This window comes from Pinus tabuliformis, chromosome 3_2 (assembly GCF_031772625.1).
Source record: "Pinus tabuliformis cultivar Carrire ecotype Pingquan chromosome 3_2, CPIR1, whole genome shotgun sequence".
Classification (NCBI taxonomy): Eukaryota; Viridiplantae; Streptophyta; class Pinopsida; order Pinales; family Pinaceae; genus Pinus; species Pinus tabuliformis.
The window spans coordinates 851,290,933-851,308,808 of NC_142302.1; positions in this window are offsets into that span (position 1 = coordinate 851,290,933).

Below are 17,876 nucleotides of genomic sequence, written 5' to 3' on the forward strand. Positions count from 1 at the left end.
CTTAGCATTTGATTTCTACAGAATTCATGGACCTACTAGTAGATATGTTGAATGTGCTCAATGAAGCTATTTTATTTATCGGTTTTGGACTGGACATGAGCCGAATTTGCATGAGTAGCTGCAAATCGCATGGCCACATAATTGGGACATAGTGGCTGGAATCCCAAGCCCACCCGAAAAGGGTCGTGGCCAGTCGAGTTGTGGAGAGCCTGGTTATAGCTGTGCTGGACATACGGGAGGATATCATCTCGAGTCTGTGGATGCTTTGAGATGTACATGCGCAGAATGTGTATGATCATCGTGTTGATGACATCTGTCTGACCATCAGTTTGGGGATGGAAAGCTGTGGACTTAGTGAGCTTGGTGTCCAACATTGACTAGAGGCTGGACCAAAATGTACTGAGGAAATTGTTGTCCTACGCTAAGATGATAGGCTGTGGGATCCCAAAGTGTACCCACACTCGTTCAAAGAAGAGTTTATTAGTGGCTTCCACTTTGATATTCTTCTTGCAGGCCGCCATAATGGCCATCTTCGAGAATCTGTCGACGACTACAAAAACACAATCGTTGCCATGCTTGGTAAAAGGAAGGCATGACATGTAATCCATGGAGATGGATTCACAAGGTTGACTAGGGGTAGGCAGTAGAGTATAGAGGCCTTTCTTCTTGATGGTCGATTTAGCAATGGCGCAAGCAATGCATGATTTGATGTGATTCCCGACATCCTGTCGAAGATTCGGCCAATAGAAATACTTCTACAATACTTCCACCATTTTCTCGACCCTGAAATATATAGTGGCATGACTATAGTGTGCTTCCCAAATAATCTTGGCACACTTTCTTGAAGGAACACAAAGGTGTCCCATGTGGCATTATAGGGCATCCTGGAGGTGAAAATCTGGAACTTGTTGACCCTCCAAGAGCGTCTGGTATGTGTGGCCAAATTCTAGGTCGCTTTTGTAGAGAAGTGGCCAATCATAAGTCTCGTGCCCACAAGAGTTGAGCACGGTGGTTAACGCCATGATTGGTGGTCGGCTGAGGTAATTTGCAACATTATTGGTGTTGCCCTTCTTATACTTGATATTCAAATGGAATTGTTGTAGGTATGTGGACCACTTCTGATGGCGATCATTTTAAAACTTCCCTTGCATTTGTATGAATTGCAGGGGTTGGTGGTCTATGTGGATGACCATTTCCTTCCCCAAAATGTAATGCTTTCATTGTCGACAGGCCTGCACAATGGAATACATCTCTTTGTCATAAGTGGGATACTTCTGGATTGTGTCTGAAAGTGTCTCACTGTGATATGCCACTGGATGCCCCTATTGAGTAAGGACTTCCTCAATAGCATAGTCAGAGGCATCTAGCTCGATCTCAAATGGTTGTTGCAAATATGGTAATGTGAGCACTGGTGCAAAGCAGAGGTGATGTTTCAATTCTGTGAATTCCTTCTGTTGAGATTCAAACCAAAAGAATTTTTCTTTTGCTCCTCCCTTGTTGACTTGACTCAAGGGCCAAGTGATATCAGAGTATCCCAGCACGAACCTGTGGTAGAAATTGGCGAGACCCTGAAAGCTACGGAGCTCTGTCAAAGTGGTTGGAGCTGGCTAATCTCGAATGACTTGGATCTTGGCTAGATCCACATGCACGCCCCATTCATCAATAATTTATCCTAGATACTGAACCTGGGTCATGCCAAAAGTGCATTTTTCCAAATTGGAACATAGCTTGTGTTGCCGCAGTGTTTAGAGAACCTGTCGGATGTGGTAGAGGCACTCTTCCCAACTTTGAATGAAGATCAGGATGTCATCCAAGTATACCACTAAAAATGAGTTGGTGAATGGCCGCAAGATGTCGACCATCAGACTCATGAAGGTTGTAGGAGCATTCGTCAACCCAAAGGGCATAACCAACCATTCGAAGAGGCCCTCCTTGGCTTTGAAGGCACTCTTCCACACATCATAGGGTTCGATTGGTACCTGGTGATATCTTGACTTCAAGTCGATCTTGCTGAAATATTTTGCCCCCTTCAGTTGGTCCAGAATGTCATCAATCCATGGGATCGAGTATCTATTCCAGATAGTGATCTTGTTCAACACTTGATAGTCAATACAAAGTCTCCAAGTCCCATCCTTCTTTTGTACCAACATGATTGAGCTTCCACAGGGCAATGAAATCAGCCGGATGTGACCTTTCTACAACAGCTCCTGAATCTACCTCTTGATTTTGTCGTTCTCTAGAATGGATCACTGATAGATTGGTCCATTGGGCAGCGGCACACCTGGGATCAGATCGATGGAGTGCTTGACCTGACAGTTTAGAGACACCGCTGCGAGGGAGGTGAAGATGTTCTCGTACTCCTCCATGACCTTGTCCATCTGTTGTTGTCGTGCGAAGGGGCCCTTTCTGGAGGTTGTGGTCACCATCTTCTTCTTTCCTTGAGCGTGTATCATCAAGAAAACAAATTTCCCGGTTTTGGAAGTGAGCTTACTGCATTGTTTTGCAGTAACCAAAGAGATGGCAGTAGGTGGTGCTACCTCCAGTATCCTGTACAACTTATTTCCCAAAGTAACAATAACAATTTGAGGCCTTGACTAATACACATAATTTCGCTTCCATAAGTATGGTTGGCCTAATAATACATCACAATCATCAAGGGGAGAAACATCACATAATACCTCATCCGTGAAGGGCTTGATGCTGTATGGAAGGCGACACTGCTGGTTGACGCAAAGATCTTGTCCTTCATGAAGCCACCCGATGGTGTACGGTTGTGGATGTAATGTGGTTGGTAAGCCTAGCCACTTCACAACCTCTACCAAAATAAGGTTCTTTTGGCTCCTGCTGTTGATAATGAATTGTAACGGGGAATTGTTTACCCACATCTGGGAATGGAAGAGGCGCTCCTCCCCCTCTGGATCTTCGGGTGCCGCCTTCTAGATCTTCATGGCGGTGTTGGGCTCTGAATCAATAATATGCTTCCCTTTGTCATTCCCCTTATTAGGTTCTGACTTAGAGTCAGAACATGCATATGATTCCGAAGCCATTAGCTTGGCCACCAGTAACTGCTTGGACCGACACTCACTTGTGTTGTGAGTGGAGCTCTTATGAAACTCACAACACTTTACGTCTCCTTTTTCAGCTTCACGATGTTGTTCTTTGCTTGTGGCTTTGACAGGTTGTCCTAGGCCACCCCACCTTGGCTTTGTCCTTTGTTCTGCGATTTGGGGGTACCTTTCCCTTGCTTCGGATTCACATATCCGAAGTCTTACTTCTTCTGTTTAAACTTTTGATCGATATTGACGGCATATCGGTATGTCATGCCGAGCGAGGAGATGTTCAGGAACTCCATCTCATCCTGGATGTATCTATGTAGGTAGTCACGGTACTTGAGAACTAAATGGTTCTTAGAATCCTTGATACCAAACTTCGTGCGAAGGGTATGAAAAACATTGGTAAAATTTGGTACATCTTGGTCCCTTCCCTATCGCAACATTGTCCACTTTATGTATTTATCCTCATAGCTCCCAACAGGGTAGTACTGCTCCTTGATGGCATCCTGGAATAAGTTCCAAGTGGGTGGGGCTGAAAACAGTGAGTTTGTAATTTCATCCTTCTACTCACAATAGCTTTCCCACCAGTCCTTGATGTGGGAGTTGCTTTGAGAAGTGCTAAAGTGATCTTTTCCCGACTGGAAAAATCATGAACGAAAAAATATCCTTCTAGCAAATTTAATCATTTATCTATAGCGTCTGCATCTATCTGACCCTCAAATATGGGAATGTCAAAGTTAACTTGTACCTTAAAGGGTGTGGTGCTTCCAAAGTAGCTACCGGAAGTAGATGCGTCGCCCTTGGGTAGCTGCTAAAGGATGTGGACAAAATTGTCCATCATCAAGTTCCTTTGTCGCTCGAGGGCTTCTTCGAGCAAGATTTTAATAGGATCTCCTGCCCCCTCATCTTTATTTTCATTCGTCATGGGAGGCCATTGGAATTTGCAAGGCTTGTCTTGCATTGGCTCGACCAGTTCATGCCCTAACTCCTTATATCCCGACCTCGTTGGGGACATGCAAAGAAAAATAGAGAAAGAGCAGACTTCTCTGATACCACTAATCTATATTTCAACAGGAACGCAACAAATTTCAGATATAACCATAAATACAAAGATGCAGTAGAAATAACACTTCATTTCATTAATATCAAATACTGAAATATGCTTACAAATAGAATGGAAATAAGACTAGCTCGGGCGACGGTAGCTTATCTCTAAGAAGAGATGTGGCAGCTACATGCCTCCAAACTGTGTTACAATGAGGCTCAAAGGCCCATTTATTATTGAGAAACAATGGAAAACCATAAACATCCAGAAACCTAACCCTATGAGATGAAGCAGCAAAATTGTGGGCCCCGTTTGGGTAAATTGGTACATCAACTTCTTGGGGTCGTAACTTTGGCATATGATCTCTGCTTGGCTATCATAATACCTCATTTCGAATATAGAAAAGGGAAAGCTGAAAACAAACTGGCATGCAGATTTGTGAAATTTATGCTCTCTTCGTTGTCCCTAAAAGCACTGTTTAGGGTCTCAAAATGGCTTCGGAAGTTCAGGACCCGAAAAATTTCCAAAAATAGTAAAATGTGCTACAATTAAGGAAACCGAAATACTGAAAGAAACAATGTTGGGGGTCCAAGTGGAATAGGCAGGTGGCCACCAATATTCACCTAAATCATTCCTCCCCCCTTAGGAAGCAATGGTCCCCATTGCGTTGAGTTCCTCCATAAGATGAGGAAACTTCTATTGAACTTGGTCCTTGGTGAGCCACTTGCCCTAGTGAAGGAGTTGGCCTTCTTTGACAACTCGATATAGTTGGATCCTTTGTTGTTGGGTGTGCTTGATCTACGTGTCCATGATGTGATCAGTTGTGGCTTGTTCCATACAATCTGGATTTAACTCTTTACGTGTGAGCTGTTCTGCAATGTTTCATGTGTTTAGCAATGGTGGGAATTATAGTCGAAGGCGGTCCACATTGAACACTGAGAGCAGGCCAAGGACTGGGGGAATGCTGAGCTAATTGCATTGTCTCCCACCACTTTGGTAATGGTGTAAGGACCATATCGGAGTGGTCTGAGTTTCCGATAGGCTCCAGCAAGGCATTCCTTTTGCAAATGCAACCAGACTTTGTCACCCACCTGAAACTTGTGTGGCACCTGATGTTGATCATGTCGCTGCTTGTACTTGGCATTTGATTTCTCTAGAATGTCATGGACCTGCTCGCAGATATATTGGATGTGTTCAATGAAGTTGTTTGCCTTGTCGGTTTCGGAATGGACATGAGTTGAATCTGCATGAGTAGCTACAAATGGCATGGCCACCTCAATGGGACATAGTCATTGCCATGCTTAGTAGAAGCAAGGCCTGACATGTAATCCATGGAGATGGATTCCTAAGGTCGACTAGGGGTAGGAAACAGTGTATAGAGGCCTTGCTTCTTGATGGTCGGTTTGGAAATGGTGCAGGTAGTGCAAGATCTGATGTACTTCCCAACATCTTGTCAAAGATTCAGCCAATAGAAATACTTTTGTAGTACTGCCTCCATTTTATCGACCCCGAAATTCCCAGCGGCCCCACTGTAGTGTGCTTCCCAAATGATCTTGGTCCACTCTCTTGAAGGAACACAAAGGTGTCCCAGGTGGCATAAAAGGGCATCCTAGAGGTGAAAATTTGGAACTTGCTGACCCTCCAAGAACATCTGGTATGTGTGGCCGAATTCTAGGTCGCTTTTGTAAAGAACTAGCCAATCAGAAGTCTCGTGCCCACAAGAGTTGAGCACTGTCGTTAACGCCATGATCGGTGGTCGGCTAAGGCAATCTGCAACATTATTGGTGTTTCCATTCTTATACTTTATATTCAAGTGGAACTGATGCAGGTATGTGGACCACTTTTGATGGCAATCATTCTGCAACTTCCCTTGTGTCTGTATGAACTGCAGGGGCTGGTCATCTGTGTGGATGATTGTTTCCTTCCCCAAAATTTAATGCTTCCATTTTCGGCAAGCCTGCACAATGGAATACATGTCTTTGTCATAAGTGGGATACTTCGGATTGTGTTTGAAAGTGTCTCATTGTGATATGCCATTGGATGCCCCTTTTGAGTAAGGACTGCCCCAATAACATAGTCAGAGGAATTTGTCTCAATCTTAAATGGCTGTTGCAAATTTGGTAATGTGAGCACTGGTGCAGAGAAGAGGTGATGTTTCAATTTTGTGAATGTTAGGTCCCTATACTACTAGTGTAACCCCTTATTGTTATTAGTACAACCCCCTCATTGTATTGTTGTGCCCATGTAGTCCCCATATTGTTATTATTGTGCCCTTACATTAGTATTGTTATGTTGGCTCTGATTATATTATGACCCATTAGACTCCTATATATAGAAAGGAGGTCTTTTCATTTGTATCATCCAAGAATTGTTCATTTGTGTAATGTAAAGGAGGTTGCCCCCTCGAAGAGGCTTATTTCTAAGGTGTTGATCTATCTTTTCTATCTTTTTGTGAGCTGGTTTCATAACATTTGGTATCAGAGCTTCGCATTCTAGGGTTTCGTTGCTCCAAACAGGTCATTGTGGCATGTGCACTATAACTTTTTTTTTTTTTTTTTTCTGTGATGTTTTAGAAGCTAAAAAAACCCATTTGAGATGAAATCTCTCTGAACCTCAGGTCCGAATTTCAGATCTTGTCTCACTATATTTTCGGAGATATCGTCTGAGTAAGTTAGGGTTTTGCAAGCTCCAAAATTTCATCTAAAATAGGCCATTTGAGAAAACATCGATCTGAACCTTGGGTCCGAATTTTAGATCTTGTCTCTCTATATTTTCAGATATATGATCTGAGGAATTTAGGGTTTTTGCAAACTCCCTAATTACATCCTAAACAGGTGACCTTGGGAAAATCATCATAACTTTCTCTCTGAGCATCAAGTTGAAATTTCGTAAGAAGTCACAAAAAGATGATGGACTGCAGCTTTTTGTATATCCATTTCAAGTCCTAAGGTTGAAACAATGACACGTGGCACTTCGTACAAGTTTGTCTACTGAACCAGTCTATAATCGGGTCATCGTGGGAGATTTGACATAACACTTCCTTATAGAATCCAATCTTGATCAGACTTTTGGTGTTAGAAAGAGGACTCAGAGGGCTAGTATAGGACACAATTTTAGAACTTGGAGATGTAAAATTACAGTTACAATCATTTCAAGATCGAGCTCCTAAAATCAAGAAAAAGTGAGATGAGGAAGTTTGATGGAAAGGATCCGATAAATTGGATACTAAAGATGGAGAAATATTTTGATCTACATGGCGTACCACTGTTACAAAATGTATGTATTGCATCTAATTATTTAGAACTAGATCAATTTTTATGGTATAAAGGGACTTGTTCTCGTAAACCACTTGTTACATGGTCAATTTTCACGGAGGAAATGATAGCACATTATGAGGATACAAAGAGAAACACCTTCTTTAGCCAATTGATAAATCTGAAACAAAGGGGTTCAATGGTAGAGCACATTGAGGAATTCCAAAAATTGAATATAAGGGTAAATGATATTCCAGAGAAGAAAATGGTTGATGTCTTCATAGGGACTTTAAAGCATAACATTCAACACGAGGTTCGTCTTTGGGAACCTGATTCATTGGAGAAGGCATTCAAGTTGGCGAGAAAAATTGAAAGTGAAATTATGGAAACAAGCAATCCAACCACTCATGATTATAATTATGGAAGTGTTTTTTCTCCTAGCCTTCCCCAAACTACAAGGTTTACACCACAATAATTGGAAGAAAAAAGAGCAAAATGGCTTTGTTACAATTGTGATAAAAAATATACTAAAGGTCATAAGTGTGCTGAGAAGAAATTATTTTACATAGATTATGAAGAGGAGGAAGTAAAGGATCAAGAAACATCAAAAGAAGAGGATACACACCAGGAACCCACCCCAAAGAAAGAAGAAATGAATCCAACCATATATTGTAAAGCATTGGAAAGAATTACCACTACTCAAACTCTCAAGATAAAAGGACATATCAAGAAGAAAAAGGTTCAAGAAGTGAGAGATCACATCGAGAAAGAAGAAATGAATCTGACCACATCTTGTAATGCATTGATCGGAATTACCACTCCTCAAACTATCAATATAGAAGGAGATATCAAAAATAAAAATGTTCAAGAAGTGAAAGATCACATCGAGAAAGAAGAAATGAATCCGACCATATCCTGTAATGCATTGGCCAGAATTACCACTCAAAATATCAAGATAGAAGGACATATCAAGAAGAAAAATGTTCAAGAAGTGAAAGATCACATCAAGCATCAAGAAATGAATCCGACCATATCTTGTAATGCATTGGAAGAAATTACCACTCCTCAAACTCTCAAGGTAGAAGGACATATCAAGAAGAAAAAGATTCAAGCAGTGAAATATCACATCGAGCATCAACAACAAGTTCTCCAACTTTTAAAGGATAACGCCACTTTGGTGCAGAATCGAATGAAACGATAGGCAGATAAACATCATAGTGAAAGAATTTTTGATGTAGGCGATTGGGTATTTTTACGGCTACATCTCAAGCAAGCTATTAATGAGAAGGAAATGTTGGCAATACTACATGCACTTAAGAAATGGTGACCTTACCTAATCGGAAGACACTTCAAGGTAAAAATGGATCATGATAGTCTTAAATACTTTTTAGAACAAAGATTATCTTTAGAAGAACAGAAAAAATGGGTCACAAATATGTTGGGTTATGAATTTGAAATCATCTACAAAAAAGGGAAGCAAAATTTTGTTGCAGATGCATTCTCAAGAAAGGATGAGGATGTGGAAGCATTGTTTTGTGCTATTTGTATTATCCAACTAGATTGGATACACGAAGCAAGGGATGAATGGAAGAAGAAGGAAGAAGTGTGGCCACTCCATCAAAAGTTGCAGAAGTGCCAGTTCAAACAATATTGCCAGAACTTGATGAGGAAGGAAAAATCATATTGGAGCTTGGAGAAGTCACAGAAACAAGAACGCGACAACTATGAAATCAATCAATTTCAGAGTATCTCATTAAGTGGAAGAACTTACCCGCTGAAGATTCCACATGGGAGGACAAGAATTTTATACAGAAGCATAAAGAACTGCTCAAGCATTGAGGACAACACTTTTTGAAGGAGAGGGGCATGTTAGGTCCCTATACTATTAGTATAACCCCTTGTTGTTATTAGTACAACCCCCTTATTATATTGTTGTGCCCATGTAGTCCCCATATTGTTATTATTGTGCCCCATAGAAGCCCACTATTGTTATTATTGTGCCCTTACATTAGTATTGTTATGCCGGCTTTGATTATATTATGACCCATTAGACTCCTATATATAGAAAGGATGTCTTGTCATTTGTATCATCCAAGAATTGTTCATTTGTGTAATGTAAAGGAGGTTTCCCCCTCAATGAGGCTTATCTTTAAGGCATTGATCTATCTTTTCTATCTTTTTGTGAGCTGGTTTCATAACAGTGAATGCCTTTTGTTGAGATTCAGACCAAAAGAATTTTGCTTTCACTCCTCCCTTGGTGACTTGACTCAAGGGCCAAGTGATATGAGATAATCCCAACACAAACCTGCAGTAGAAATTGGCAAGACCCAGAAAAATGCGGAGCTCTGTCAAAGTGGTTGGAGCTGGCCAATCCCGGATGACTTGGATCTTGGCTGGATCCACATGCGGCCCCCATTCATCAATAATGTGTAGAAATTCTCACTGTAGATTAAGCTAATTATGCAATCTTCTAAAGAAAAATACTTAATCTACTTATATAATCAAACTTGTGGAAGCTTAATCGATTTTGAACTATATCACAGAACACATATAACAGAGAAGAAGATTCAATCACACATGAAACACAGAAAAATACTCTGGGGAAAGCCTCAACTAAAAATCCGCTATCTGTATTATCATACAAGTGGAAATATCTTAGGATTACACAAAGATTTAGCTTGCAAGCTATCCAGCTCTCATTACAATCCCTCACTGTTGCTCATAGACAAAATAGACAACACATATGCCTTCCTTCAGTCCTCAAGCCTCCTATTTCCTTGTGTAGTTTCTCCTGGGTCCTCCAGTTGCCACCTGTGTGATTCTCACCTCAAACACTGCTCTGACCTCTGTAGTAACTGTGCAATCCTCAAGGAATGAATTCCTTTTGCATGCAAGAGATATTCACATGGGAATATTCTAGCAACTGATAGTACACTGTATCTGCCTTTAATCTCAACTAGGTATTTGTCTGAACTGACATGCATGAGTTATTTATGAGAGAATATTCATTTATCTAGAGAACACTAGTTGCATGCATGCATGCATTAACTGACTGAACTCACAATTAGTTCCTCAAACTATTTGGAACTAATTTAACTGGACTTAACTCAGTTAACTGAGCTAACTAATTACAACTCAAATACAAATCATCCTTATCTCCTTAATTAAGGGATAACTTCCTCAATCAAAGGGATAACTGTTGCATGTCTTCATAAAGACTTCATGTTTGAATTTTACCAACTAATTATCTGAGGATGAATTAATTAATTATTTTTCAAATAGTTGGTAAGACTAAATTCGAATTTTAATTCAAGGAAAAATTAAAATTGGAATATATCCTGAAATGCTATCTATAGCAATAGTATTTTTAGCATTTATTGTTTCTATTTTCAACACTCCCTCTCAACATGAAAGGGATTATCTACCACCCCGATCTTGTCTCTATGGAACTCGAATTTACACTTTGACAATGTCTTAGTCAAAATGTCAGCTTCTTGCTCTTCGGTCGAAATATGCTACAACAACATGATCCTCCTCGCCACATAGTCTCTGAGATGATGATACTGAATGTCAATATGCTTGGACCTATCATGAAATACTGGATTCTAAGAGATTTTGATACAACTTTGATTATAACAATAGATCACAGTTGGATCCATCCTCTGATCAAACAAACCAACTAGAATTTTCCGCATCCAAATGGTCTCACATGCTGCCTAACTTGCAACCATGTATTCAACCTCTACTGAGCTAAGCGCAACTGAACTTTATTTCCTACTGTACCAAGAAACTGCAGCTAAACCAAGGTTGAAAATTCCTCCTAATGTTCTCTTCCGATCTAATGGACTCCCTGCCCAATCTGCATCTGTGAAGCCCTGTAGCTTCACTCCCTCTGACTGTTTGTACCATAATCCAAACTGAGATGTGCCTTTCAGGTATCTCAAAACATGCTTTGCTGCCTTCCAAAACAGCTTGGTAGGTTGAACCATAGCTTGACTTAGTTGGTTCACTACATAGCACAAATCTGGTCATGTGTTGACAAAGTACATCAGTGAACCCACAAGCTACTGATACATAGTAGCCTCTACTACCTCACCTGAAGTAGCATCCTCCTTCCTCCAGTTACCTGCTAGAGGAGTCTACATGGGCTTGCACTTCTCCATGTGGAATCTCCTGAGTATCTCATTGGCATACTTGCCTTGAGACACAAACACTTCCCCATCCTTTTGCCACACTTCCATGCCTAGTAAGTAGTGCATGAAACCCATTTCTTTCATCTCAAACTCTCTTGCAAGGTCCTCCTTGCAAGACATGATCAATTGATCATCACCTGTCAATATCAGATCATCAACATAAAGAACAATGATCAACTGCTTACCTTCCACCATGATGTGGTACAAGTTCGCATCTGCTTCACCCTTTGTGAAGCCCAACCCAGTGAAGTAGTTGTCGATCATGGTGTACCAAGCATGAGGTGTTTGCTTCAACCCATACAAAGCTCTCTTGTGTCGGCACACATGTGACTCATGATCAAAGGTCTCAAATCCTTTCGGCTACTCTATGTACACCTCTTCCTCAATCTTGCCATGGAGGAATGCAGTCTTCACATCCATCTGATGGATCTTCCAACCCATCTGTGTTGATAGTGCCAACATCGATCTGATAAATGAGTACCTTGCTACAGGAGAAAAAGTCTCATCATAGGCGATCCCCTCGTCCTGTGAGAAACCATAGGCAACAAAACTTGCCTTATGTTTCTCCACACTACCATCAGTAGCTTGCTTTACCTTGTAAAGCCAACGGGAACACACGACTGACTTGTTCTCTGGTCTTGGAACAACATCCCAAACATTGTTCTAAACTATGGAGTCATACTCCTCCATCATAGCATCAACCCAAATCAACTTCTGCACTGCTTCCTCAAAGGAAGATGGTTCAGTCTCCACACATTCCCCAATAAGGGCCATGTAACCAGTGTACCGCTCAAGTGACCTCCTCTCTCTGCGCTGAGAAGATGGCTCTCCCGCATTCTCTCTCGCATCCGACAACAATCTGTCAGCTTCTCTCTTGCACTTCCACTCATCTCTGGAAGACTCTGCATGAGTGGATGTCTCCACTCCTGAAACCTCTACATGCCGCTGCTCTGCATTATTATGAGGCTCCTCCTTGTTAGGAACCAAAAGTTCCTCCTATGCCTACATCTATATCTCCCTCTCAAGGGAAACTCACATGGACTTCAGCTCATTGAACTTAAGATCTCTTCGAACCACTGTCCTTTGACTGGTAGGCAAATACACCCGATAGTTGTGGGGAGTATCAGTGTACCCCACAAGTATCCCCAACTCTGATGTTGGCTCTTGCTTCTTCCGAGCATCCTTGGTCACATGGCAATAAATCGATGAGCCAAAGATCCTGAAGTGACCCACATCTGGTCTCTTCCTGGAGAAATCTTCCTCTAGTGTCTTCATCCCAAGTATGCAATGCAAAATTCTATTCTGCAAGTAAACCAATGTGTTTCATGCCTCAACCCACAAATGAAGTGGTAGGCCTTGGACATGTAGCATTGCCCGAGCTGCCCCCATAATCGTTCTATTCTTCCTCTCGGCCACCCCATTCTACTGTGGGTTATGGGGTGCCGTCAACTCCCGTTTAATTCCTTCCGTTGCACAGAAGTCATTAAACTCTTGAGAGACATACTCTCCACCATTGTCGCTTTGCAATGCCCTGATCTTCTTTCTTGATTCTTTCTCAACCAAGGCTTTGAACTCACAAAAACTTGAGAAGGTTTGATCCTTCTTCTGTATGGAATAGATCTAGCATCTACGAGAAAAATCATCAATGAAAATAACATAGTACCTTTGTTTAGCGGTGGAGGCTATCAATAATGGTCCACACACATCTATATGAACTTGCTCCAAGATTGCTTCAGCTCGACTGTCTTGATCTTGAAAGGAAGATTTTGCATACTTACCCAGGGTACAACCTTTGCATGTATCCACTTGCTCAAGTTTACCTTTGGGAAGTCCGATAGAAATCTGTTGCATTATTTTCAAGGCCCCATGATACAAGTGGCCCAACCTTCTATGCCATAACTCACCAATATCTTGGCTTTGCACCAATTTTGCTTTGGAAATTAATGCAGCATAATCATCTACCTCCAGCTTGTAGAGATTCTTCACTTGAATCCTAATCCTCTTGGTTTGGCCCATGGCTATGTGTCTTAGGAATGCCTTTCCTTTACTGAAGACTACATCATAACCTTTGTCTTCCAACATCATGACCGATACCAAGTTTTTCTTTAGTTCAGGCACATACTTTACATCAGTCAGGGTGAGAGGAGCTCCATGCTCCCTCTATAACACAACCGTACCTTCACCTAAAACACGGTACTTTCCATCATCACCCATCTCGATGCGCATTTGGAGGTCTTTCTCCTCCAAGGTACTGAATAAAATCTTATCGCCTGTCATGTGGAATGAGGCTCCACTATCGAGGTACCAAACACAACCCACCATCGATGAAACCCTGCATGCGATGAGGGTAAAATTCAATTCAAATTGTGAGGCCAGTGCCTCACCATCTGATCCTTTCAAGGATCCCTTATTGAATTTCCTTAATGTACAATTAGTTGCATAATGGCCCACCTCATGAAAATTGAAACATCGCACTTTAGATTTGTCAATCTTCTTCCTACCATGGGAAGAACTCGATTTGGAATGGGAAGCCTTCCCTTTCCCTTTCCACGCCTTACTTGCTAAGGCTATATTTCTTCATCATCATGCTTAGATGAAGAACCATCTCTGGTGCTTCTCCTAATCTCCTCCTGCATTAGATCCGACCACAATCATTCCCAATTTGGCAGTTTCTCTCTTCCATTCACTGAGTCCTGGTAGCTATGCCAGCTCTTAGGAAGACTGAGGAGAGAAGGACTCACCAAATCATCATCAGCTGTCGTGATTCCTACACTTCCAAGCTCATCTCTGTAGGTGGTGAGCTTGTTCAGATATGTAGAGATCATGTCACCCTTTTCACACTTGATTTTTCGAAGCTTGTCCTTCAGCACCAGCTTCCTCTGGTTGTTGCTGTTCTGATATATATCCTTCAATGTCTTCCACATTGAAAATAGAGTCTCCTTCCCATGGAGACTCGAGAAAATATGGTCTCGAACTCCCTCCAGAAGAATCCTCCTCGCTCTCACCACACATTTCTTCCATTCCACCAATTCTTGGGCATTAGCTGCTGCTGGCTTGGGGACTTCTTGATCAATGAATTCCTTCAAACCATTGTCCTCTAATACCACTTCCATGCGATCCTTCCATGCTATGTAATTCGAGCTACCATCTAGGGCATACTCAAGTCTCAAGCCATTGAACACCATTGGTGAACTTTGAGATGTGATAAGAAATCAATTTTGTACCTACAATCAAGAACTTCAAACTTCGAACTTCTCCCTTCTTTGTATACTGTTCTCTGCTTTGATCACCTTTGCTCTGATACCATGTAGAAATTCTCATTGTAGATTAAACTGATTATGCAATGTACTAAAGCAAAATACTTAATCTACTTCTACAATCAAACTTTTGGAAGCTTAATCGATTTTGATCAAGATCAAACAAAACACATATAACAAATAAGAAGATTCAATCACACATGAAACACAAAAGAATACTCTGGGGAAAGCCTCAGCTAAAAACCTCGCTATCTGTATTATCATACAAGTGGAAATATCTCAAGATTACACAAAGCTTTAGCTCACAAGCTATCCATCTCTCAGTACAATCCCTCATTGTTGCTCTTAGACAAAATAGACAACACATATACCTTCCTTCAGTCCTCCAAGCCTCCTATTTCCTTGTGCAGTTTCTCCTAGGTCCTACAGCAGCCACCTATGTGATTCTCACCTCACACACTGCTTTGACCTCTATAGTGACTACACAATCCTCAAGGAATGGATTCCTTCTACATGCAAGAGATATTCACATGGGAATATTTTGGAAACTGATAGTACACTGTCCCCGCCTTTAATCTCAACTGGGTCTTTGTCTGAACTGACATGCATGAGTTATTTATGAGAGAATATTTAGTTATTTGGATAACACTAGTTGCATGCATGCATGCATTAACTGACTGAACTCACAATTAGTTCCTCCAACTATTTGGGACTAATTTAACTAGACTTAACTCAGTTAACTGAGCTAACTAATTACAACTCAAATACAACTCATCCTTATCTCCTTAATTAAGGGATAACTTCCTCAATCAAAGGGATAATTGTTGCATGTCTTCACAAAGACTTCATGTTTGAATTTTACCAACTAATTGACTCAAGATGAATTAATTAATTATTTTTCACAAAGTTGGTAAGACTAAATTCGAATTTTAATTCTCAATTTTAATTTAAGGACAAATTAAAATTGGAATATATCCTGAAATTCTATCTATAGCAATGCTATTTTTAGAATTTCTTGTTTCTATTTTCAACATAATGTATCCCAGATATTGACGCTGGGTCATGCAAAAAGTTCATTTTTCCAAATTGGCACATAGCTTGTTTTGCCGCAGTGTTTAGAGAATCTGTCAGATGTGGTGGAGGGGCTCTTCCCAATTCTGGCTGAAGATTAGGATGTCATCCAAGTATACCACTACAAATGAGTTGGTGAATGGCTGCAGGATGTCATCCATCAGCCTCATGAAGGTTACAGGAGCATTCGTCAACCCGAAAGGCATAACCAACCATTTGAAAAGGCCCTCCTTGGCTTTGAAGGCAATCTTCTACACATTGGAGGGTTCGATTGGTACCTGGTGATATCCTGACTTCAAGTTGATCTTGTTGAAATATTTTGCTCACTTTAGTTGGTCTAGAAGTTCATCAATCCGTGGGATCGAGTACCCATTTCAGACAGTGATCTTGTTCAGTGCCCTATAGTCAATACAGAGTCTCCAAGTCCCATCCTTCTTCTATACCAACACAATTGAGTTCCCATAGGGTGATTAACTCAGCCAAATGTGACCTTTCTGTAGCAACTTTTGAATTTGCCTCTTGATTTCATCATTCTCCAGAATGGAGTGCAGATATATTGGTCCAATGGGAAATGCACCTGGGGTCAGATTGATGGAGTGATTGACCTCACAGTGCAGAGGCACCCTTGTGGGGGAGGTGAAGATGTCCTTGTACTACTTCACGACCTTGTCCATCTGTTGTTATCATGCAGAGGGACCCTGTCTAGAGGTCGTGGCCACTGTCTTCTTCTTTCCCTGAGGGCATATCATTAGGAAATCAAATTTCCCAGTTTTGGAAATGAGCTTACTACATTGTTTTGCAGTAATGAAAGAGATGGCAGTAGGCGGTGCTACCTTCGATATCCTGTACAACTTATTTCCCAAATAAACAATAACAACACGAGGCGTTGAATCATACACAAAATTTCACTTCCATAAGTATGGTTGGCCTAATAATACATCACAAACATCAAGGGGAGCAACGTCACATAATACCTCATCCGTCAAGGGCTTGATGCTGTATGGAGGGCGACACTTCTGGCTGATGCAAAGATCCTGTCCTTGCTGAAGCCACCCCATGATGTATGGTTGTGGATGTGTTATGGTCGGTAAGCCTAACCGCTTCACAAACTCTGCCAAAATGAGGTTCTTTTGGCTCCCGCTATCAACAATGAACTGTAGCAGGGAAACCTTTACCCACATCTGGGAGTGGAAGAGGCGATCCTCCTCCTCTAGATATTCGGGTGCCTCCTTCTGGATCTCCGTGGTGCCAACAGTGGCAATGGGCTCTGCAACGATAATCTACTTCCCTTTGTCATTTCCCTTGTTGGGTTCTGAATCGGAGTTAGAACATGCATCTGATTCCGAAGCCTTTAGCTTGGCCACCAGCCACTGCTTGGAGTGATACTCACTTGTATTGTGAGTGGAGACCATATGGAACTTACACCACTTTCCAATGTCCTTCTTCGGCTTTGCGTTGTTGTTCTTTGCTTGCTGATTTGGAGGGTTGTCCTGGTCTCCCCCACCTTGGATTTGTCCTTTTTCTGCGGTTTGGGGGTACCTTTCCCTTGCTTCAGATTCACAAATCAAAAGTCTCACTTCTTCTATTTAAAATTTTGCTCGATCTTGATGGTATAACGGTATGTCGTGCCGAGCGAGGAGACGTTTAGGAACTCCATCTTGTCTTGGATGTATCTATGTAGGCAATGTTGAGAACCAAATGGTTCTCAGAACCTTTGATACCCAACTTCATACTCTGGGTTTTTGATACCCAAAGGGTATGAAAAACATTGGTAAACTCTGGTACATCTTGGTCCCTTCCCTGTCGCAGTGTTGTCAACTTTATGTATTTATCCTCATAGCTCCCAATAGGGTAGTATTGCTCCTTGATGGCATCCCAGAACAAGTTCCAAGTGGGCTCGACTGAAAGCAATGAGCTCATACTTTCATCCTTCTTCTCATAGTAGGTTTCCCACCAGTCCTTGACGTGGGGGGCTTCTTTGAGAAGTGCAAAAGTGATCTTTT